General features: G+C 38.2%; 1 protein-coding gene across 4 annotated transcripts in view; it reads left to right on the top strand.

Annotated features, from left to right (window-relative positions):
* Positions 1 to 3,266: 3,266 nt before the first annotated feature.
* DICER1 (dicer 1, ribonuclease III) overlaps positions 3,267 to 24,987 on the top strand; it is a 65,791-nt gene continuing 44,070 nt past the window's right edge. For 3 of the 4 annotated variants that reach the window (XR_013922178.1, XM_080345136.1, XM_080345139.1), the window contains exons 1-3: positions 3,267 to 3,935; positions 22,775 to 22,840; positions 23,751 to 23,851. The gene's annotated coding sequence lies outside the window, so the exon portion shown is untranslated. Of the gene's footprint in view, positions 3,936 to 4,025; positions 4,162 to 22,774; positions 22,841 to 23,750; positions 23,852 to 24,987 lie in introns of those variants that run through there. The other variant, XM_080345137.1, reaches the window with a different exon arrangement.

Genomic DNA, 24,987 nt, shown 5'->3' on the forward strand with positions numbered 1-24,987 from the left:
CAATTTTCCTCTTTTCTAACCCAAATACATTTTTTCTTACTCTTACCCAGCAGGAAAAAAAACCAAACCAACCATAAACAGCCCCCACATCCCTTATTGATACGATTTAAAAAGGAGGAGATAAATGTGTCTGTTTTCTTGTTGTTACAACAGTTATCCCATAGAGTAAAACACTGGTATTTCCAGTACTATCGACATGGGTATATCTGTAATTTGGTACATTATTACTTATTCTGTTCTGGATTTTAATTAGTTGGACTATTTTATTCTTTTCATCCAATGGCCTGTTTACTTTGGTTCTAGGGTTGGTTGTGTAGTTTTCACCAGACACTGAATGCCAAACAGTTTGAAATACGTGGAATTTTTTAGAGTTATGTATCACACTGATGACTTCATCTCACTTTTCTTTAAAAATCTTTGTAAGAAATCTGTGAAATCAACATAAAGGTCAATTTTTTGTTTGAGCTTTAAACTCTGGAGGTTAGCTGTCATTATACGAGCATATGACGTAAAATATCCATTTCTTATGAAGGAAAGAGGATATTGGTGATAGAATAATAAGGAATAGCACAAATTTTATCCTAACAGCACTTTTAAATCAGAAATGCCTATCAGCATCCAGCCTTCATAAAGAAAGCAACTAAGGACAACATCCTTTTCTATCACAAAAATAACTTTCAGAATTCTCCTGACATTAATATGTTTTGTTTTCTGTGTTGTAAGTATTCTGCTTTATTCTTTGAACATACACAAATTTGATAAAATTCATTACTAAATCATGGCCTGCAGAGGATTAAGGAAGGTTTATTTCTGCTCTATTTTACATTAGAAATAATTGAGAATGCCAATTTCCTTCAGTACTTCAGATAAAACTGGAAAAATAGACCCGTATGTTCTGACAGCTTCTACTGGATAAGACTGAATAGCCGCCCCTCTTGCTAAGCTTTTGTCACAGGATCTAATTATATTTCCATCCATAAAAAACAGAAGGATGTCCCTTCAATGCTTTAAAGTACCTAATACTACAATATTTAACAACATGGGCATTACAGAAGACGTGCTATAAAGAGCAACAGAGGTTTGAGCCAAGAAAACACTTAATTTCATAATACCCCAGGCCTCTGTATCACTTTTAATCTGAAATAATTTTACTAAGGTTTGTTTAAATGAATTTTACAGTGCTCCAGTTAGCTTTATCATCTCATCCAGGTTTTGTAAGCACAGTTATATAAAGGAAGATGCCAAGTCTGCGATAGAATGCAGATGGAATGAGGAAGACTGGACCCCCAGCGACAGACCTTCTGTTGCATAAACATCACCTTCAGCACAACTTCAAAAGGGAGCGGTCAGCCACAAGTGGCTTTGCATTGCATTTATGGATGTTGCCTTCTTTATTAGGCAACAAGTATGATCTTCAGGCTTTGCACAAGTGTTTGCGATCTAAGGAGACTACTGACTTGGTCACCTGGTTGGACACAAGTGGACCTGGTGCTGGACCTGTGCACCAGACACATCCTGCAGGGTTTTGCAACAGGGCAAACAGGATCAGCGAAACACAGCACACAAGCAAGTCGATCCACCACGGAATGGAGGTATCAGGAGGAGGCAGAATGGGGCCAGCAACGTGTATTTACATTATTTAGAGATTTTCTTCCACCAGAGTGACCACATTGCCCACATGTGGCTATATCTTTACATTTTTGGTGTGGTGATTTGTATGGGTAGTCAGTCCATAGATCTGACCACTCACTAGCACTACAGGTAGGGCTGTTCTTCTGAGCTTTAAGTGTGTATATCCCATCATGATGGTAAATTATCATAAAATACAGTATTTTTTCTTGCAGACAAATTAAGAAAACTACTAAAAAGTAACAGAGCTTTTGGACAGGTGTGAGTGAAGGTCAGGGAGGAAGAGTTCAGCTTCCAAACTGAATTGTACCTTTAGCAGTCAAAATGATACCAAAGCAAACTGAGGTCCCTAACAGTACAGATTTTCACCACTTACATCCATTTTTTGGCACAGTCCTTTTTTTTTTCCATGCTCAGAAAAACAAAACCACACAAACCAAGCAAAACCAACCCACAACCAAGCCCTTCCTTTTGGTCAGCAATTTCATTTCTCCATAATGTAAATTAAAACTTGAGAAGGGTATCAAGGTAAAAAGGTAGAGCTATCAGCTCCATGGAGACTATTATAGATAATCTTAACAGCTGAACATTGACAGTGACAAACATTCTACTGACTTTGTGGAAAATGAGCACAATGTGTTCATTAACAGGTAGGGTGATTTGAGCCAGGTGCAGCATTTTCATGGTCACTTCCAAACACAGCTCTTCAGAAGTAAAGCAGCAGTTTTGTGCTCCGCCACTACGGTAACTGATGACTAGATATTCAGCAGGATAAGTCCTCTCTGGTTACATAAAACTGCCATTTATTTGGGGATGTGACCAGACATGAGTGTGATGTGATTATTGCATTTCAGCTCTTTGACAATCCATCAGGACTTACACTAGGCCAAGGAACTTTCAAACTCCAAATTTTAATTTACAAGAATTACCTGTTTCATTACATTCCCTAAGCATCTATCTGATCCAGGCTGTGGCTACAAATCTAAGCCATGCAGTAATAAAGCTTAGAGGTTTGGTGATCAGCTACATCCCTGTGAGGAGGGCTCAGTCTTCTCACCAGTCACAAAGAGAATGCTGTTGGCAAGCGATGCCATGGGAGGTGGGAACTAGGGAATTAAAATTAACTGAGACTGGAATTAAAATAAACCATAATGTAGCTCCAAACATGCTACTTCTCATAAACTAATTCACTTCAGTCCTAAATCCTTCCTTACTGACCAGCCCTTCACACTTAAAACTGAACATTCTCCTACATCGTGCACTGTTTGGCAGTTTTGTTGTGTTACAGCCCAGTTTAGGTAGATAATTTGTACAAGTGTCCCCATAGTTTTCCAAGGACACAGCTTGCAGATTACTGTCAACTGTCATTAAAGTAAAAGCTAGAAATTGGCAGCAGGAGAGGCACAAGAAAAATTGTGTTCTCCTGTTTCACCACGACACATTTCCCTTTGGTTCATCTGCGCTGAAGGGTTTTGATGGTGGAGAAGTTACCCTGCATCAACAGTCCAACCTAGGAAATTTCAGGACACTTAAAAAAAAAATTTAGTAGTAGCAGCTTGTAGCATTACTCAAGCAACTGCGTGTCGACAAGAAACTCAAGTGAGACCAGTGGTCCAGGTAGTCAACAATCTGCCTTAAGCAATGGCAAAAGGAGATGCTGCTTAGGGAGTACACATAATCCAAGCACCTCCAGGGGTCCTTTCTTCCACACTCTGGGCTCAGAAAAAGCAAGGCCTTAGCGCACCAGCTCCCTGGTGGAAAAGCAGCACTTTAGCAAGAAGGCCCAGAGTGATCAGAAAGCTCAGTGCCGCTCAGGCCAGACACTGGCCAGAGTCACCCAGCACTCCCTGCTGCTGCCAGAGGGATCACCTTTCTGCCGGGGCTTGCCTGGAGCCCTACGATAGCACAGCCCCTTCCCTCAGACCCGTCTCACCTCGCAGCTCCTGCCTCCCTGATCCAAGATGGCGGCCGCCGCCCTCGCCTCAGCGCGGCCGCCTCCGGCGCGCGCCACACCCGCCCCAGCGCGTGCACGGACGGGAGCGCCGGGGGCCGCGAGCCTCGCGGTGCTCCGGCGGGGGGAGGGGAGCGCGCACACACACGTGAGTCCATGGACCACCCGGTGGCTCCCGGACGGCTGCTGTTTCCCGCTGTCGGATTGGCTGTCCCATGAACCTTTCACCTTTTACCCGCCTTTCTCCGCCAATCGCCTGGCTCCTTTCATAGCGTGGAGATGTGGAGTGTGTGAGCTGCGCAGGGTGGAATTCTCGGAGCGGGCTTGCGTTGCGGGCGTTGGGCGGCTCTTGTTGGTACGGGTGGGAGGGGTGGGGGAGGTGCTCCGTTTGCGTAGGGCCGGCAGCGCAGGGGGAAGGGAGGGGGAGGAGGTTGTCCCGGGCCCAGGTGAATGGAGGAACCTGACAGTTGGGGGGAGTGAGGTGGCGGCGGCGGGGAAATGGCGGCGGCGGCGGCAGCAGCAGCACAATGAGACGCGGCCTGTAGTGGGGGGAAGCGCCAGACTGAGTCCCGTCCGAGCAGGTAGGAGACAGCGGCCCGGGCACGCCGGCCCCTCGCCCGTGGGAGCTGCATGGCGGCAGAGCACGGGTGCTGGAGCCCGCTGGCCTGAGCTCCCTCAGCCCCGGCGCTGAGCGGGGTGGGATGGCGGCGGTAGCTCCCTCCCGCCGACGGGGCCCGCTTAGGTCTGCCCCGCCTCCGACCCAGCGCTCAGCCCTGTCCCCGCGGGGCCCCGCCGGTCCCAGGGCCGAGACCACCGACCTTCGGGCCTCGGGATCGGCCTCGGGAACTTCCCGCAGGCCCCGGCGCCGGCAGGGCCCGCGTTCTGCGCCTCGAGCGGTGGCAGGGCCCGTGCGGCGGGAGCCGCGCTCTGGCCCGCTCGGCTTTGTCTCCTCTGGCTCCGCGCCCCCCGGGAGGCCCGTCCAGCCGGGCGCTCGGAGCGGCCGCGCCCCGCGGCTGGGGGTCGCCGGAGCCCGCCTGCCGCGTCGCGATGGGCTCGGGGAAGGCAGTGCAGGGTGGTGAAAGAGTTTCTGCTCGGAAGTGTTAAAGGCGGTATAAGAAACTCTTAGCTCCTCTCTGTGCCTCCTTTTCGTTCTCTTCCACTTCAAATAGAGGCAGCACATGGGGTGAAAAAAGGTAGAGGCAGCGTGATGAAGGCAAACCTTGGGCTGTGCGATCTTAACAAAAGGTTAAAAAGACAAATATTTTGGCACTGGAATTTGTTACTGTGTTAGGTAATCTAAAAGAAGATCTCGAATGAGTAGGAAATGGATGATGATGCTGACATCTGAAAAACAAAAAGGATATTTTTTTGTGTATCATCATTAACCATAAATGTTTGAACAAAGTGTATCTCTTAGTGATTAACTTCAACTGCTAAAAGTCTAGAGGATGTTTGACACTTCACATGATCAGTTATGAGTATTTTTGATGTTAAGATTCCAAACTTCAAGTGGCGTGGTGGGCTTAAGTGGTGGAAGTGTGTAGGCTGGGAGGTGATTTCCACTTTTAGATAAACAAGACAAAATGGAAAATTGAGACAGAATTAGCTTTGCAGACAGTCACTTTACATTATGTTCTATTTAGTTTTATGCCTTTACTTTTTATAAGCCATTTTGGGTGCTGTCTTGAAGTGCAAACTGCAGGTGTATGCTTAGTAAGTTGTGTGGTGGTGTTTGTTTTAAGTTGATATAGATGCAAACTGAAACTGATACCTGTTTTGCCATAATTATGCTCCTAAATCCTTCTTTTAAGAGAGTCTTTCCCATTGTCTGTGAGATAAGCTGTAGCCTACTTAAAAGCTTTGGAGATGCTACTAAATGTTTTCAGCTGGAAGGTGTTTTTACATGCATAATCATTGGATTGTTGCTTCATTATTTATTAATCCATAGGATTACAAAAAATATGTATTTATTCAGAAGTGCCATTTTCTGAATTAGCTACTGCTGTTCACGAAAGCATCTTGGATATACAGCTCTCTGAAAGTGGCAGCTCAGTGCTCAATCAAAAGGTGAATAATGCTAGAATTAGCAAATAATTGAAAAGAAAACGTCATCATTATGCCATTTTATAAATCCTTTCTGGGACCATATATGTAATACTAAATGCAGTTTAGCTATTTTTGCTTTAGCTATACCTCAAAAAGGTTGTATTAGGCGAAGAGAAAGAGCTACATCGAAAATTGACAAGGGCTATCCACTTGGGGCAAGAAATACCAGTGGGGGATAAGAGACATTATAAAACTTAAAGTTGTGAATGAAGTAAATAGGGAGCTGTTATTTTTTGTTTGTTTGTTTCCTCTTTTTTGAAAGATTTCTATATTCTACAGATTCAGAACAAACGAGATACTCCTTTACACCATGTGTAACTGAAATGCCTGGTGCATACCTGTAAATACCAAAAGTTTACAAGGCAGCTGAAACAAATAATCTCTGGTGTTCCCTACAAATTATCAATCACAGGGGTATCTTCCCAGACTCAGCAGACATCTAAGTGGCTGGTCAGTGGAAGGTATTCCTGCGGGCTCTGCTATTATATTCCTTGGTGCATGTCCTCCATTGCTCACTGGCAGAGGGAAGCCAACCAACTAGAAAGCTATTTTGTCTGACATAATATAATATTAACATTTTAACAGAAGTAACAGGGGGTGTGTGTGTTTGTTTGTTTTTTTAATAAATAATTTGATCTTCTGTAGCCTACAAGAAGGAAAAAAAAAAAGCAGAACATGCAGTTCAAAAGAAGTTGTCATAGGTTTTGTATAGTCTCTAGATGTTTCTTATTTCCCATCTGAAAAATTTGTAAAATGCTTTTACTGACTTTCACAAAGATAACGGATTACACTAAGTTGTTTTAGCACAGCTAATTAGAGTCTGAGTATCACTGCTTAGTAAAATGGATATAGTGAATTTGGGAATTGAAATACTATGTTTTTGGTTTTTTTGGATAATCTGTAGAATATAAGTGAGAGCAAGAATTCAGGAAGATTTTGAAAAGGAATGATGAGCGTTATAGTAATTGCTAAGATTTTGGACAGGAGTTTTATTGTAGGGCATAATCTAGTCTATCAAGGAGCAGGTAGAACATCAAAACATTATTTGAGATGGGTTATTCCTTTATTCCATAATTCCCTGTGAGGAAATCCAAGGTTTTTGCTCTTGTGCAGGTGGTGCAAACTAGTAAGAGTACTGAGCTTGATAGATTGTTGGCAGAAGAGTGAGATGGTTCCTGTGTTCTGCTTCCCTCCTGTCCTAATGCCTGGCTGTGTAACCACTGACCATCTGTGTCCCATCACCTTCATATTTTCAACAGTAATTTCTTCAGACTGATAGTACAGAACTTGGTTTTTTTCTATTTTTTCTTCTTTTTTTTTTTTTTTTCCTCTTTTTATTTGTTGTTTGTTTGTTTTGTTTTGTTTTTGTGTTTTGTTTTCCCAAGAAGTGGCTCCCTTTAAAGAAAGTGAAAGTGTGATTATGGTATTGTATAGAACAGGAGTCTATATAATTGTCTGCAATATGCTTTTAGAGCACTCTACCTCAAAGGCTAAGAATGATTGGAGTAGAGGAGGAAGCATGATTTTTCTTTGCACCAGACTTCTTCATCCTGTAACTTGACTTCCATATGTATCATGACAAATCAGAAGAGATCTGATAATATAGGAAAAACTAAAAGTTCATTTTTTAGCTGAAGTTACTGCAGACTGTGGTTGGGATTTGAAAGCTGGGTATGCAAAATGTGATTGTTTGGGGGTGTGCATGGGTGTAGGAATGCCATTAAAATAACCATTCTAAAAGACTTAATATACAGGACAAAGCAGTGCCTACTTCAATCTTGATATTATATAAGGTGAACTATTGGTTTTGGTAGTTCCTGCATGCCTTACCTAGTAGTATCATTTTTCAAGTTTGGGTGTTGACCAGTATATTGCAAATTCCCTTGCTATTTATGCTCTATGTTGCAGACTGAGTTAGTTAAGTAAATTTTCTGTTTGTCATCTTTAAATTCCTGCAGCCTTTGGAGTCACGAAGCACAGAACTGAAACTAGTATCAAGGAATTTACTTGCATCATTGCACAGCTGGAGGTGCTGAACTGTCTTTTTCCTGTGGGAAAAGAAGGAAGAGCAATATTCTTAAACTTGCATAAATACTCCTGATTTCAAGAGACTTTAGTACCTCATGTCATGGCTTTTACTTAAGTGCAACACACTTGTGAATCTGTGATCTGGTTTTCATTGGCACAGGTGTTACTTTTGGGTCCTTTCTTACGAAGGCAAAAGAAACAAAATTGTTCATTCTTGATCCTTGCTAATACATGACAGTATTTTCAGCTTTTTTTTTTATGTCCATAGCACAGTACTTACGCTATGTAAACTGGCACAATCAGTTTCTGCCCATGTTTTCCGTCTTCTGTTACTCTTTGTAAATGCTCAGTTCCTTTGGGTTCACCAAATAAGCGTGCATTTACGTCTGAGATGCAGGAGGGTGGCTGCTTACCTTAGGGCTTGGTTGCTGGAAACAGAGGTGGTCAGATTTGGACTGTTTTAGCTGGCATTGGGTTTTTTGTTTTGCTTTAAATTGCTCATCAATATCCTTGTGTTTCTTCATTTGTACACCAAAAAAATCCAACCAACCAACAAAACCCCAACCCACAAACAAACAACGACAAAACCAAACCAAACCCCCACAGAACAACCCTAAACTCCTTACTGCTAATTATTAAAACCTGGTTTCCAGTACCTGTCTCCTCTTTTGAAATCTGATTCCTGATAAATTGTCAAGCCATGTAGCAGCCTGTTCCTCAGCAGAGATGCTAATAGTAGGTAGTGGTAAAAAAAAAAAAAAAAAGTCTTTGAAAACTTAAGAATTCAGGACTTCTTTTGAAAAATCTTTCATTTTTGAAAAGGGGTTTGGAATTTTAGGCCTGCTCTCTTACTGATGGCATAAATTTCCTTTCCTTTAGATGTCAGGCAAATACAGCTTGCTTTTTAAAGTTAATTTGTTTGACTCCATTGAGATGATTTGACTCTGCAAGCATGTCTGGGCTGGCTAACTTTACAATTCATGTCTCTCTTTTGTTTGCAGATCTGCTTTGTTTCTGATCTAGATCAAGCTTCTTACAGTTTTCTTGCAACTGTTACTGGCTTTTTGTGGTGATTTAGGCTGTATATTTTCTTGTTCAAGAATAAATGAACAAGGCTTAATTATCTAAAGGTGAAGTTGAAAGTAAATAGTTGTTAGCAAAAACTTCTAGATGTGATCTATTGATTAGGAAGTTGTCCAGGATTCAGAAAACCTAATTTCTCTCACTGACTCTGGGGTTTGGCAATTTAATTTGAGTATCTCTTTTCACCTCCTCCTTTGAGTTTAACTTTCAAGCAGTTAAATCAGAGACACGTTTTAGGTGTTTATATTCTGCCTCTGTACTTCAAAACATTTAGATGTATTTAAGCTGACTTATTAATTGTGGTTTTATGAATTAATGATGTTCACTGGTTATATTCTTTAAGCAGGAGATTAGTGCCTGGGATCAATCTCAAGTAAGATTTTTAGTTCCTCAATTAATCTTTGTATTTCTGAGAAGACAAACCTGTCTGCCTTGGCTGTCTTCATGGTCAGTGGCTAGTAGATTTTCATTCTTGGAAGACTTTTGCCATGTATCCATTAAAGTTAAGTGCCTCCTAAAGGAGACCTACAAGAAAGCTGGAGGGGTCTTTTTACAAGGGTGTGTAGTGATAGGATGGGGGTAATGACTTTAAACTGAAAGAGGGTAGATCTAGATTTGATATGAGGAAGAAATTCTTCACCATGAGAGTGATGAGGCACAGGAGCAGGTTGCCCAGAGAAGCTGGAAGTGTTCAGGGCCAGGTTGGACAGGGCTCTGGGCAACCTGGTCCAGTGGAAGGTGTTCCTGCCTGTGACAGGGGGACTGGAACTAGATGATCTTTAAGGTCCCTTCCAACCCAAAGCATTCTCTGATTCTATATTATCAATTTGTTATGCGAAGTTATTAAGAAGTAAAATAAGTCTGTGAAAAATTTTTTTTGGGGAAAAAGAAGACATGCTTCTCACCCCCACAGTTACTGAAGATCCTTCTTTGTTACTCTTGCTGTCTAATATAGTGCTGTCTCAGTGATCTCCAAGACTTCAGAAACCAATTTACTGCTGGAGGTGGCTAATGGTCGCGAAAAAATACACTATTTATGAAAAAATATTTGCATCTCTGTTTCTGCTGTATGTTCTGTGAGTTCCTGTGAAGTTGTGTGTGCATTCTTCGTTTACTACTCTTGCTTCTTATGCTTTCCTGTTTCTGTGAGGCAAAATAAGAAGAAAATTGATGCTAGGATAGTTTATCCTAGTTTACTGAATGGAGTCATCATGAATGGCAGACACTGTAAGAGTAAAGTGACAGAAGCGTGTTACAAAGAGCCATGGGGTTACACTTCTGTCTCCCTCTCATTATTTCTACTGTTATTGTAAGCAAGGTCTGCATCTTCTGTTAGCTTATGAAGATCAAAAAAAATGCCATGGACTGCCTTATAGTTTTTTAGTACTTGTAAAAAAAGTGTGAGGGGGAAGTTTTTTCTTCGCTCTTTGAAAGTATATTGAACTGTGTCTGTGTAAGCCTCCTGAGTTGACATATTTTGACAACAAAGAAATGCAGCAAGCTGTAACTGGTAGGGCAAGAAGCAGCTGTCTGTGTATTTTCAAAGGTTAGAAAGTTAAAAATGAGAATGGTATACCCACGTATTCAAGTCCATAGGTTTATATGCTGAATAGATCAGTTGATTTGTTTACTGTGTAATCAGAAAGACTACAACCTAGTGTAGAACCCTTCAACCCTGAAGAAGTGTGTCTATACCATGTACTGAGGAATTTATCTCATAGGATTTGAGAGGAAAGAGTTTGAGCTGTGACAGGTGGTAGAGTTCTGGAGGAGGAGGTGTGTGGGTTTTATGAAGGTAATGGGCAATGTAGGTTTGCATTTTTACCTCCAAGTATTTAATTGAAAAAGGACTGGGAGAGTGCCAAAAACGTTTATGAGCTCTCTGGGTCTTTGAAAGACATACGATCAACTTCCAGGAGATGAGTAATTTTCCCTATGGTAATCTTTGCATAGTTAATGCTCTGCTATGCAGAAGTTGGGAAGTGAAATCTGCCTTGATTAATACTAAATTGTCTGGAAAATAGTCTTCTCAAGACTGTGTGTAACCTAAACTGAATAGAAGATGAATTTTCAGTTATGAAATTTGTGATGTGTTAAAACTGTCTGCTGACCAGTTATTATCTCATGGATGAGGGTCTACAAAGATTTACTGGATGATTTGAGGGCCTGTAGTGACTGGCATAAGAATGAGGCAAGTGGTGATTTCTGGCAAGTATTTTTAGTTGCATGCCAATAATTCTACTAATGTATATGTTGACGGTCAACTATTAACAGTTAAAATCTTTTATTGGTTCATCCTGTTATTGCTGTCTGCTGCCTCTAGGTGTTTCCTTTGGCTGCATTGAGTTGGTTTTGGGCCAGACAGCAAAAAGTTTTGTTTCTGGAATTTTTAGGTTTATTGTCGCTAGTGTAACACATTTCAGCAACAGCTGACAGTAGAGAAGAGAAGCTGGTGTCTGGTTTTGAGTGACAGTCTGAAAACCTGTTGAATCCAATTTGCTTGTTTTCTGTAATGTAGGCAGCCTAGTGGCTGTCAAAATGGATGACAACTGTCTCCTCATGCCAGCTCTAATACTCATCTGATCCCCAACAACTACTTAATTCAGCTTGCTGAACCAGCAGAAAACTTGCCTAGGTCAAGAAAAAAAAATCGCTTGGTTAGTGTGCTGAACTATCTTTTTCTCAAAGAGTCAGACAAGTGTCAAAGCTGTTAGAGAAGTGAAGGAGCAGTTACAGTGAGGTTGCTTCATCTAGCACTGGGTTGCCATGGGATTGGATCCACAGTTGTGTGAAATCTAATCCCAGAATACTTTGAACTTGATTGTCTTCCTTACAGTATGAGTATTGATTTTTTTTTTTTTTTTCCTTCTCAGCTAGTAATTAAAAGCTTCATTTTTTTTTCCAACCTTCCACTTTCTGATGTACTGTTAATAGCTGCTGTTTTAAACAGGTGTATTATTACACTAATTTGTGGGGTTTTTTAAAATATGAAAATAATCTGCGGTAAATCCAGGATTTGAAGCAAAGTGGAGAGTAAAAGCTTATGGTGTGTTGTGAAAATGGAATAAAAATTCCATTAGATTTAACTAAATTTCTTTAATGAGTAATATTCTGAGGCTTTAACAGCTTTTTAATGAAAGTAACAACCATCAGAAAGTATAGTAGTCAAGATGGAACACTTAGGCTCTAGCAATTCACTTGGAAAATTTGGATCTGAAGTTATGCCCAGTTTAAAACCTCTAATTTTTATCTAGTAGTAATTTGTAGTTGTGACTCCATAATTAGGAAGCCATGCAAGAAACTGCTTAAAATTTAAGTACATCTTTTCCAGTTTTCCTGAAATGTGGTGATCATATATTCCAAGATAGTAATATAATTGAATAAAAGCCTAATAAAGTAAAAAATGAATGTCTTCATTTATGCAGTTTTCCTTTGTTCTGCAAGTGATAGGCTGCTGTTTTTGGTAGTGGTGTGTTCAAGTTCTCAGTTGTACTTTGATTAGCTCTAAAAGCTATTGAAAGCAGAGTGGTTAGGCTTCAGTGAGGAAAAGACAAATCATTGTCCTGATAAAAAACCCAAACCAGACTTTAACAAACTGCACAAAAAACCAAAAAACATCCCACAAACAAACCCCAACAAAACAAACACACACAAAACCCCAAACAAGCAAACAACAAAAGCAAAAAACAATGACCAAAACCAACCAAATGACCCCATGCACAGATACAAAACCCAGAACAAGCAACTCCCTACCAACATGGTAGAGATCTGTAATCCTTAATTTGAAACCAAACTTTAGGACCCCATGCTATACGCTACAGTACTCTTTATATATGTAGAAGGTTCAAAAATAATGAGTTGGACTAGTTGAGGGAGGCAAGTCACCTTTGTAAATCAGGAAAACTTTCTGATTTTTCTTTTTTTCTCCAACTTGAGTAAGGATCTGTTTCTCCCTACCCCATAAATTTACTTTCTGAGTAGAACTGGCAGTGAGCTTAGGCTATACAGATTTTCCAGACTGTGTTGTTTGTGTCATTGTTGTTGTTTTTTTACCATGGGCTAAACTTGGGTTTATGTTGAAAATCGACTGTGTTTTTTTGTTAAAGCATGTAATTGAGTGGTGGTAGTACAGTTAAGATACATCAAATCTTTGAGCAAGAACATCCAAAATGTAAGCAAACTGCTTTTCAATGTTAGGAGCTCAGCATTTAAAGAGTAGGCTAAACTTTTGTATCCCATTGGATTTATGGGATAAATAATATTTACGAATTTCAATTTGCAGGCATACTTCTAAGAACATTAGTTGCATGTTTGTATAATTTTCATGAAATAGTAGCCAACACTTAATGCAGGAATATTTGCAATTGATGTTATTATACTGTCTAGAGGGTTAATTAAAAAGACAAAAGCAGAAATTTCATTTAAAATATTCATATTCTCTAAAAGTTTTCATTTTAATTAGGACATATATGATCATGGAAGTACTATGCAAAACAGTAAATCCTTTTTCCTGTTAGGCATCCAAGGTGCATAGTCTGTATCTCAGGCTGTAGTTTGACATGCATTTTAGATGGCATTTCTGCCTAGAAAGAAAATACCTGTATGTCTCCAGCTAGTGGTATTTGTTGTTAAGCTTTATTGGTTCAAGCATGTTTGAAGTTGTATGGTAAAGACTTAATTCATCAAAGAAACAATTTTATTCTGTGTGATTTCTTTATTCTGTTATGGTCTGTCTCTAGATGTGGCACAAATTACCTGGAAAGAGTTGTGCTTTGATAAGAGTGTGTTGATGGCAGCATGAAGAGTTATGCTGTTGTATGTATAGCAGTGCCACATTAAATGCATGTTAAGATGTGGTCTGAGCACCTGTATTGTAGAGCATTTTGTCTCACTGCTGTGTGAAAGTGAAAAAAAGTGATAAAATACAAAGTTCCTTTTCTATATTTTGTCTGCACCAGAGATTTCTAAAATACTAACATAAGAAATAGGATAAGTTTGACTGTACAACCAGACACAGATTTTTATGAGCATATTTAAGAGAGTTAAAATGAAATACCAATCTGGTAAAATTACAGTCTGTTAAACCGCTGCATATGCTCCGAGTTTAATCCTACCAGAAGAGGAGTAACAAGGTCACTCTTCTCAGTGACAGCTTGCCCATAAGGGCTTAACTCACTTTTACTTTTTGAATGAACTTCATCGCCTTATTTGATTAGTCTTAGTTTCTATAAGCTCTTGTTTGTGCAGCAAAGTCAGCCTTTTTAAAATAATATACCTTTAAAATTTAATTTCAAAACTATTTTTATATTGCAAGTCTTAAGGGCCTAGATGTATAGCCTGGGATTTTGTTTGGTTTGGGATTCTTTCACCAGTTAGTTTTAGTATGTGTTTGCACAATGCTGAAGTAGCTTAAATTGTAAATTCTGAAAATGGACATTTTTTAATGAATTATATGTAGCTATGGAGAAAGGGAAAGTTTTTGAATATTGGAATTGTATCCTACCTTCAGTAAGTATCTGTCTATTCAGTCTTTAAAATGCTTAGAGCCCAGATTTTTGCAAATAATAGTACTTTTTATTTTTGTTGTGCAAGAAAGGTGTTGTAATTAATCTGTTAACTAAAAAGAAGTTAGGTTTCCTCTTGCTCAGGGCTGAGAAAGCAGTGCTGAGGAAGGAGTGGGAAATCCTTCAAAGCCCTATTGAAAGTTAGGCATGTAATCTGCTTAAATCATTCTGAAAGTCATACCAATCAATTATCTGCCTCTTTAGGCTTCTTACTGCTTCTGTTTATGCCTTCTCAAGTAAGTCAGCTCATGAACTATAGCTGATAAAAGCAAATGATTAGTCAATGAGGTTGAAAGTCAGTTATATTTAAATAGTTATTTTGCATAATATAAAGTTTTGTTTATTGTTATAACTTCAGATATATTTGCACTGAATTGTAAATTCTTTCCAAATATACTCTAATGTGTGTAATAGGCAGGGGAAAAATTGTTCTACATAATGGAACATACCAGTTAATAAGCAAAATTATCTAATTACTTGAGTGTTAATGGCTGTGACACTACCCTTCTAATTAATTAAGTGCCTGCATTTGATAGTTGCATATTAAGGTAAATGATATCAATATGGAAGCACTTGTTTCTAAAGAAAACTATAAAACAAGTTCCTAACTGATAGTAAGGTTAGTTATGTAAGAAACCTTATATGTAAGGTTTCCAAAAATAAATTTAATCTTGATAGATTAAATTAAGGGGTGTTAATGCCTTTGATTTAATCAGACTTGCTGTATTTGGATGTTGTGGTGGAGTAATTTACCTTAAAATGCTTGATTATTTGCCTGCCTTTAAACTAAGTTATTTGGTATCTTAAGACTTTTAGTAAGGTGGGTTTTTTCTTTAAGCAGAAGTATCTCTACTTTTCTGAAGCTTTGATTGCCTTTGTTTTTCTGGTTTGCTTCTAGAAATTTGTTCTTTTCCTTTTATTCCCTCATAACTAGATTGATTCTTTCTCATTTAAATGCTGACAGTGGTTCTTCTGATCCTGCCTGAAATGTTACATATTCATTACAGCTGCTCTGCTCTCCATCAGCTTCTCTGTTGCTTCATGGATGCCTTCAGAGACTCTGGATTTGATTGACCTCTGGAGAACTGTGTGTTCAGTCAGTCTGACCTGCTGGAATTGGTCATCTCCAGGGTACTGTGAGGATAAATGAGGGCAAGAAAGTACTCCTAATGCAGTACTCATCGCTAAGTGAAAGCACTGAAGTATTTGTAGAGCTGCCCAGCAAACAGATGTCAAGAAATGTTTCCATAATGTGTCTGCCATTGAAACAGTCATAAGATGTCAAACACAGGATTTTCCCAAATTAATTCAGATTGGAAGAATGATGTGATAACTGCAAAAGATCATGTGTGAATATGTATTTAATTTTTCTAAATTCAAAATGAGAGAGATGTGTTCTGCTGCTTATCTGATTCTCCCGTAATCTCCCAGTCTTTTTTTGTCAATGATCAGAATTTCTGCAGTGAATGTATGTGCTAGGCTGTCTGTCACTTTTTTGTGGGTCCTGATGTGTCCAGAGTAGAAGGGCAGAAAGAGGGGAGATTGTCCAGGCTCTGCTGATGCTGCTGTCAGGGAGACCTCAAAGAATTTGTCTGTTTTCTTTTTAAGAAAACGCAGAACTCATTATATAGTAAAACACCTCAGTTTTTGCTGATGGTTGCTTGATGTCAGCTGCTTAATCTTGCTGTAATTAAGGAAGCTGTAAAATGTCTGCTATTATACTTCTGGTAATTAAGTGATATGAGGCATAGTGATAGGTTGTTTGGCAACTTCCCTGCAAACTACAGTTCATGTGGTAAGAAGAGGACAGAATTCTTTCTTTTACTTCATATTTTCTGGTTTTTGGTGTACTATGATTAGATAGCCAGTGCCATGGAGCTGGTAGTTGAGGTAAAGCAAAATCTACAGTAATAGTTTTAGAAAAGAGGCTCTGCTGTAACTAGTACATTAGTGTTTTGTCCAGAAAATGCAGTTCACAACTGATTGAATTACAGAACTATAGTTCAGTGTCATGGAACAGAGGAACTCCCCTCGACTGATGGCTGTGGACTGGGATCTGTCTGTCTTTCCAGTACAGTATTGTGCCAGTTATTCAGAGAGGGCCTGGAATTGAAAGAAGCATGGGAGTATATTAATTCTGAGTAGTGCTGAGCAGGAAAGTTAATTGGCAGGTGCAATACTATATTAATTTAGTTATGTTGCTTCCAGAACCCAAGCTAGTGTCAGAAACCCTCAACTGCTCCATCTACAGGGATTTAACTCCTTTAAAACATTATTTCTCATTCTTGAGTGATTTTAGATAATAATGTACAAAATTGGAATTGTTAAGCAATATTCCATTATCTTCTAACGTGCCTCAATAATCATTAAATGAGTGATGCAATATTTAGTAAACCACAACTGCTTTGAAGTTTGGAGCCATCCTTTCATTTGCATAGCTGGGAATGCTTTTACTTATATGCCAAAGTAGCTTTCAATCCATTCTGAGAAACAAAAGGTAAAAAATTAGATGATCTTCCCCCACCTCCCATCCCCCCCCCCCCCCCTTTTTTTTTTTAAAATGGTGGCTGTAGCAAAACAGCTTACTACAGTTTCTGAAGCTTTTCTTACATCATTCAACAAGGAGGAACAACTTGGATGCTTTTTTTTAGCTACATAGTCTGAGTACCCATTACTATATATATAGTGTGCGGAGTTAATGTGAAAAATTAGATTAATGCTGTACTGGACTGAAGATATTCTTAACTGTAACGTGGACTTGGCATTGGGCAAAAATACCTATTAATATACATTCAGAGAAATCCATCAGGGTTACCTATGTTAGCCCCAGTTATTCTTTTTCTTCTTGCATTCATTCTGCTCCTGTGGAAGATTGACAGATGGTTGAATCAGGAATGGATCTGTTTTCTGATTTGTGCCTGTGCACTGGGAGTGTTACTGGTGCTTAGTTCCATCAGTATTGGAGCTAAGGGACCCTTAAGAATGGGTTACTTCACAGCTCTGGCATGTAGGCTTTGCCCTTGTGCTATCTTTCATAGTTCATCAGAATGTGAAAAGCTTTCAAAGGAGAAAAAAGGCATTAACATTTGAAATGTCTCTGTCAATGTTTAGACATTTGTGATCCCACATATTAGGGAGAGGAAGCTATTTCAGTTGTATTTTGCAGGTCGTGATTATTTTATTTTTTCAAATTCAGTCATTATTCAATATTTAAACCCAATCTTGAACCTAAGGCTTCCACTTAGGGCACCTGTGAAAAGTAAAGGTTTATTTCTTAAATGAAAACTTTAAGTTCTATGGCACAAGATGAAATCCTTAAATCTTTGCAAACTGCTCCAGTTTTTCTTAACTGTAGTTCAGGACTGAGAATACACAAAACAAGCATTTCTCATCACATACTGTTATTTTTTGCCACTTTACCTCAGATAAGAGCTTCAGCTCTCTCATCACTACCTTTTCCCCAAAGTAAATTCTTAAATATATTTGAATCAGTTTCAGTGTGATGTCAATTGTTCTTGAAGGTCAACAGTGCTACAAATTATGTGTGATATGAAAATACTACATAGATCTTCTAGGTTTATACTGTTAAAATGTGGTATTTATGGCTTCTCACCAGTTTAAAACCCCAGTCAGTATACAATGTGCTTTATTGGACAGTATTGAAAAATGAAGATCGATCCATTAAAATAAATAAAAATTGTTAATTGATATGACCTGCTGAAGTCTTATATTAGTTTAACTGTAAAGAATGTAAATGAATTATCATCTTCTATTCTAGATGCATATATTTACATGGAGGGTAATAATACTATCTATAAAATGCTGTAGCTTTTTAACAATATGTTTATGGTATTCAACTAGGTATGTACGGTCTTAGTACCTGCTTCTATGCTAAGGCCTCATGCTTCAGTAGGATATAAAAACCTCTGCTTTTAAGACTGCAGCTCCTTTTAGTTTGACTCTACTAGTAAGCATTAATTACTGTTAAGATATTTTAATTGTTATTAATAGAAAATTCAGAATACTTGGAATCTATTTAAAGTGCTCCATGTTGCTTAAAGTTTTTTAGCGTTGGTCCATTAGTGCTGCAGAATGTGTTGCACTTGTTGATTTGAGATTATCATCACACAGATAATTAATGCTGACCTGGTTGATTCTTAGCTCTTTAAGCAAGAAATGGCTCAATATAAAAGCCTTTTCTGGCTGCTCTGTACAGTGGGTTGGTTAGCCAGAAATGTAGGTTAAGATACTAAGAATTTAATTTTCTAATTACCTTTCCCATTCTAGAATTAATACACATCATTTTACAGTCAGGCACTCTTATTCTTTTCTTGCAATCAGAACATGAGAATTCTGTTCCTCACATCTTGCGTGAGAGCCCTTGTAACACTGTAATCCACAGAGCATTTTCATCTACACCTTTAGATATTCTTACATATTCTGAGGAAACAAAAATGTGGGCGTATGTCTTACCAGTGGTTCTTTTTTTTTTCTGCAATAAATGAAGGAATCAATTAATTATGTTTGGTTGGTTGTTTATGGTGTTATGTCTCAGGAGATTGGATTCTGTGGCGTCTGAGCAGCTTTGAATGTCTTCTGAATTTGGGAGCAAAAATAGTCTCTTATACTACATTTTTACTAACGTACTACTGACTTCATCCCAGCTTCACACAAAAGAAAATTCCGGTAGCGTGCCTGCAAGCTCTTTGCAGGGAAAGAGCATGTGTAGACGTGTAGTGCAACTGGTGAGCAGCTTTTATTTTTTAGGAAGACAGATTAAAAACTACAAAGCCCAAAATGTAATTGGAGTAAATAATGTGCTAATCAGTACGTAATACTTCTGTATTTTAAGATTGCATTAGGATGAGTTAGTCTGATGCACTGTTAATAACAAATACTTTTTTTTTCAAAATAAGCCAGCTGTTTCTACACTGATTCTTGGGTGATACGTGAATTGATACTATGGTCAACTATAAAAGATTTGAACTCTTATTTTAGACTTAGAAATTCTAGAGGGTGACTTAACCCCCAAATATCTGTTGGTCTTGCATCATACATTTAATGACTTCAGAGAAAATGTTTTGTAAGGTAGGACTTTTCAGTAATTTTTGATGTACTGGCACAGAGAACAGAGGACTGTTTTGGGCAGCATGACTTTTTGCCACATGGAGAGAAGAGATTTATGTTTATGCAAATAATGGGACTGAAATCCCCACATGGGGTTGTATTCAGGGGACAGCTGCTTCTTTTCCTTATCATAAGGAAGAATAATTGGTGCTTTGGAACTGTACTTACCTTGCAGCTTGTCCAGGGATTGGGGAAGAGAGAAATCCCAGCCTTAATGTCTGCTTAATTGCCTTCCTGTCCAAAGACATAGATGCCTGGAAGGCTTGAATGTAACCTTTTAAATACATTAAATAATCACAAGTGAATAATTTGGTAACCAAGTAGAGGACCAAATGATAAATTCACAGATATCGTCAGTTATCCCTTCTTGTGATATTGATATAATAGTATGGTTACCTGCGTAAGTTAGGATCTGTAAATTTAGCTGTGAATCTTCTGTGGCTTAGTTTTCAATCAGCAGCTTGGAAAAAAAAAAAAGTACATGGAATAATTTAATTCTGCTTACTGTTCAGTCTCTTAAATGCATTTCCAAGGGCTCATATAGCTCAGATTTTCTTAGCTAGCTAGTGAGATGTGTCCTGAGTGTAGTTTTTTTCATGCCTGTCATGGAGAAGACTTAGTTCCTTGGATGCTAAGAGCATTTTGTTTCAGAGTTAGTCTGAGGCAGTAGGGAGTTTGTACTGTGGTTTCTGACGAACTTTGTTTGTACCATAATAAACCAGAGAAAAATATTTGAAATCTAAGGTTGCTGGAATAACATATGGAAGAGAAGGATGGGTCCTGTTTTATAGTCATCCCTTCCCCCCCTTCCAGCATCTGCGACCAGCTGTAATTAGAGAGAGACAGGATGCCGGTCCAGATGGACTTCTTCCTCACAATCCTAATGGTAGTTTTTAACCATAACCCCTCTGATGCGGTGCAGGACTTTTTGATTCACACTGGAATTCATTTGTATTTGGATGAAGATAATTCACTTCATAATAGCTCCATTGTGAGCTTAAGAGTCCAATTGCATAGTTCCTCTTGCAAGATAAGAACCTCTTTTTCAAGTCGTTAACAGTTTGAATAATGGTTTAATTAAATAGTAACATTATTATTGGGATGGGGGGAGGAATTGTGTAATTTCAAACTGTAGATGTTGAAGAATGAGAACGACGATAGTCCTGTTGACTGATGGGTGTCAGTAGGTCTTTTACTTCTAAAATTTCAGTCTTCCTTTTTCTGGCAATTTTTTTTAATAGCCACAATTAGATATCACATTAACATTATTATTTTTAAATACTGAATTACAAAAACAGGAAATAAAAATAAAACCTGTTGATATATCCTTTTGCTTACTCTTTGATAGATTGGGACACTTGGGTTTTGTATTAGCAAATTTTTAAGTAGCAAATAGCCGGGATACTTGAAGATCTTGGCGGAGATTTGCAGAAGTGACCAATGTATCACGTCTCAGCTGCTTCTGTTGATGTCTTTATAGGACCTGATTTTTTTTTTTTCCATGTTGCTACTTTATTCTTGGAATATTTGATATGTTTGTGGTGTGTCTAGGTAGGTGCTGCAAATGGCTAGTTACCTTGGAACTCTCGTCTTCTACCTTTAGATAAAACGTGAATGTTGAGCTCTTAGTAGAGCTCTTGGTTTTGTGGGGATTTTTTGTTTGTTTGTTTTGTTTTTGTTTTTAAACAAACGGTGGCATTACTGTTCAATAGAAGACATTCCAGAAGTCTAATTTTTACCAGTGTCAGTGTTATGTACTTTCCATTTTTGTCCCTTTTGCCTTCTTTTAACAAGATCCCCAGTCACTGTAGAGTCGAATGAGATGTATAGTTTGTTGTTGTGTGGTGGTTTTTTTATGTTTGTTTTGTTTTGTTTGTTTGTTTGTTGTTGTGTGTTTGGTGTGTGTGTGTGTTTGGTTTTTTTTTTGTGGTGTGTAGTTTTTATTATTTTTATTTTTAAAAAATTTAAGACCCTGTTGCCGGGTCTCAGTGCGGAGTTGCGTGTCGGAGGTGCGTGTGTCGGTGCGGGTGTTCGCGGCAGCCCCGGCCAGGCGGGTTGTGCCCGCGGAGGGAAGGGTCGCCCCCGCCCCTCGCCTTTGTCCGGGGGTGCAGCGGCACCATTGAGATGCTAATGGTATCAGCGCCCTGTTTTATACTAGAACTTGACTGCATCTCAGGAATGTGGCCTGTCTGGTTTCGTGTTGGCTTCGGCATTGAACAGGCCTACTGTAATTCATGGCTGCCGATCGATTAAAGCTGCGGTCTGCTGGTTTGTGGCTTTGATGTGCCAAAGGAAATTGTTGGGGTTACTGGAGAATTAATTTTTTTTTTTTGTTCTGCCAGATCTTACCTGCTGATCTGTATGCTTTTTGTTTGCTATGTTTAGGACATAAAGTAAATTTGCTGTTTGAAGTAATACAAGGCATTAGCTTTACTGGCAGTGTTGAATGTTTTTTTTCCTGTTCATATTTGTTATATGGGGGGGAGATGGGACTGAATGCTGTATTGTTCCTTTCTGCTTTTATTGCAGATATAAAGGGGGAGTATCTTTTTACAGGAGATGTGACAGTTTCCTGTTGTTAGGCTATTTTCTGGTTCGATGGAATATGTATTCTGGTTCGTGTTTTAGAGGTGGTGAATAAATTAATAACTTTGGCATAACAGGGACATGTTATAATAAATTTAAGTTCTAGTCACTGCATCTTAAAAGCAATTTGCTGGGTTTTCTGCAGAAAAAAGATGCGTGTATGATGCAAACACGAATTTAAAGAGTAGCCATGGGAATAACATTTCTGCAGGTCTGTTTTGTACACAAATGCAGTACTCATCAGATTTTCTGTGCTGCACTCCCTACATATTCTTGTTGTAAAATAAAGCAATAACTTTTTATGTTGCTTTCTCATAACACATTCTTTAAGATTTTTTTTTTTTAATAAATGTGTTGAATGATAAGTTTCTTCAAGATTTCATTACTGTATTAGGTGAAACATGCATGAAGGGAGCACAGGAGAGATAAACTGTAAATCTAGTTGGACACAGCTAGCAATTACTTAAGCAGATAAAAGAAAATATGCAAATATCTCCTGACCACTCTAAGGCTGATCTTTCAGACACTGACTGTCTGTATCCTTTGCCAAAAAAGGACATATGATAATTAGATTTTGAAGGACCATGTGCTGTTGCTACAGAGCTAAATATTAAAATGCAAGAAAGCAGACTACCACATGGCACAATTGATTTTTATGGCAGTTCATGTTAAAATGCTCTCTTTTTATATTGCCTTTTAGGTTACCTAGGGTGAAACAAAATTACAGGCTTGGAGACTCTGGAAAAGCTCAGCATCAGCATTTGAGGTAAAATTGAACATACTGAAGTAATCTTGGGAGTGTCCTTCTTGTTGACTTTATGGAACTGATTGGAGTAGAAATTTTCATCAAGATCCATTTTGCATTTAAGTTTTCAGTATTGATTTAAAAAAATTTGACTTCAGAATCTCTTTTCAGCTCTGGGAAATCTCATAGTTTAGGTGAATATATTGTGTAATTTTTTTATTTTAGAGCTTTGAGCATTGTAGATCTGCTTATATATGTGTATTTTTGTTTTAAGTTGTAGTATTATAGAACGGCTAATATATCTATGAAATTCTTTGTCATGTTTTTGCTAATTTTACTTGTATAGCTAAATGTATTTTTATGCAAATAAGTCTTTATTGCGCAATATTTTTCCTGCTATTAAAAAACATGTGTTAGTGTACTTAGGAAGAAATGGTTGTTGCTTTTTCATGAGTTTACTGTATTAACTGTGGCTTCAAATTGAAATACTTTTAAATAAAATCTGAATGCAAATTTATTTATATTTTTTAACGTTTAACTCAAGTGAAATGAAAATACAGATGCATAATAAAAGCAGTACAATTAGATCGATCAAAACAAAATTACATAGAACATACTACTACTGTATTTCTCACATGAACCAGTTGTTATATTAATTTTAGTAAGCTGTAAATAGGATTAGGGACGTATGCTTTCCTTGCACATTGATACTATGAAGAATGCTTTTAAAGCATTCTTTTAAACTTTTCTAATACTAATTAATGTTCAGGATGGACTTAAGTAGTTCATTTTCTGTTCGCAAATTACAGTATAGGGTTGAGATATTTAAATGTTTAAAAGCAACTACATTCCTACAGTTATTCCTGCTATTGTAGTTAGTTCCTTTTTCAAACCATTTTTATAGTTCATAGGTTTTGTTGTTGTTTTTAAGAGGCGAAGCTTGCAAATTATGTGATTAATCTACAAGCTGATATCATGATGTCAAAATGCAGTTCGGGAAGCATAAACACAGAGACTGCGGAAATTAAAACGGTAAGACTGTGCTTTGTAGTACAAAAAAAGCAGCTTTTTGTGTATCACTTCACTGTATTCTGCTATTTTATGTCTAAAGCTTCTTCAGGACCTTAAAGTAACTTCCATGTGTGACGTTATAGAAATTTACTGTGAATTTCTTTGGAAAGAATAATGATATTAGCTACTTTATCCATAGAAGGTGAGATACAGCAGAGGCATAGATACGTTTGTCATTAAACACATGCTTTGATATCTCTTATGAAGCTGAATATGATTAGAAATACATTCATTTTTTTTAAAAGGGTGTGTTTTTAAATATTTCTTGTGGGTTTTATGTTCTAATATGGTTGTATTGGTGAAATGCGATCGATTTAAAAAAAAAAAAAAGAAAGGGGAGATACAAAGGCTTGGAATTAGAATTGAATTTATATGTTGTTTGCAATAAGAGATACAAAGTCAATGGTGAGGAAAGTAAGTGACGAGTAAATTATTAAGGCCTTAGTTACGATAACATGATCCAGTTTGAATTAGGAGTTCAGCAAAAATGGGAAAAGAGGTTGTCTGATTAAAGCTATGTAAAAGAAAAATAGGTAGTATGTTAACATAAGGAAGGCAGAAATGTATCCAGTTTTACTGGTGGTCACACTGTCTTTCATCTTAGGTTCCACACAGTTCATGTTTTATCTTTTGTCCTTTGTGTTAAGGAGGTAAAAGAAGAGCAATCTGGGTAGCACCAGTTCTACACCACTGATTAAGAAACTACATAGTTAGGACAGTTGCACAGGGCCTTTTACACATCATTTTAAAAAATAATTTGTTCCAGAATCAGGCTACGTGTCTGTATTTGTTAAAATTGAAACACCCCCTTTCTAAACTTCTATTCTGAATGCTTCATGTACTAGTGTCACTATAGAGATGCTAGAAAACTGTGGTTTATTTGTTTGTTTTCTTCACGTTTTCTTTCTGTACTGTTAAATTCCCTACAGCCCATGTACCTTGTGCTAATATATGGTGGTATACTCCTTTTACTTTAAAGACTTTTACAGTGTACAGCAGCGTAACTTTAGTATGAACTGGGTCTTGCTGCCTCTGTTGATAGAGCTAGACTAATTGCAACAGAAAATGTTTATTAGACTTTGGCCTCAAATCCAGGC

This window comes from Nesoenas mayeri, assembly GCF_963082525.1.
Source record: "Nesoenas mayeri genome assembly, chromosome: 5".
Taxonomy (NCBI): domain Eukaryota; kingdom Metazoa; phylum Chordata; class Aves; order Columbiformes; family Columbidae; genus Nesoenas; species Nesoenas mayeri.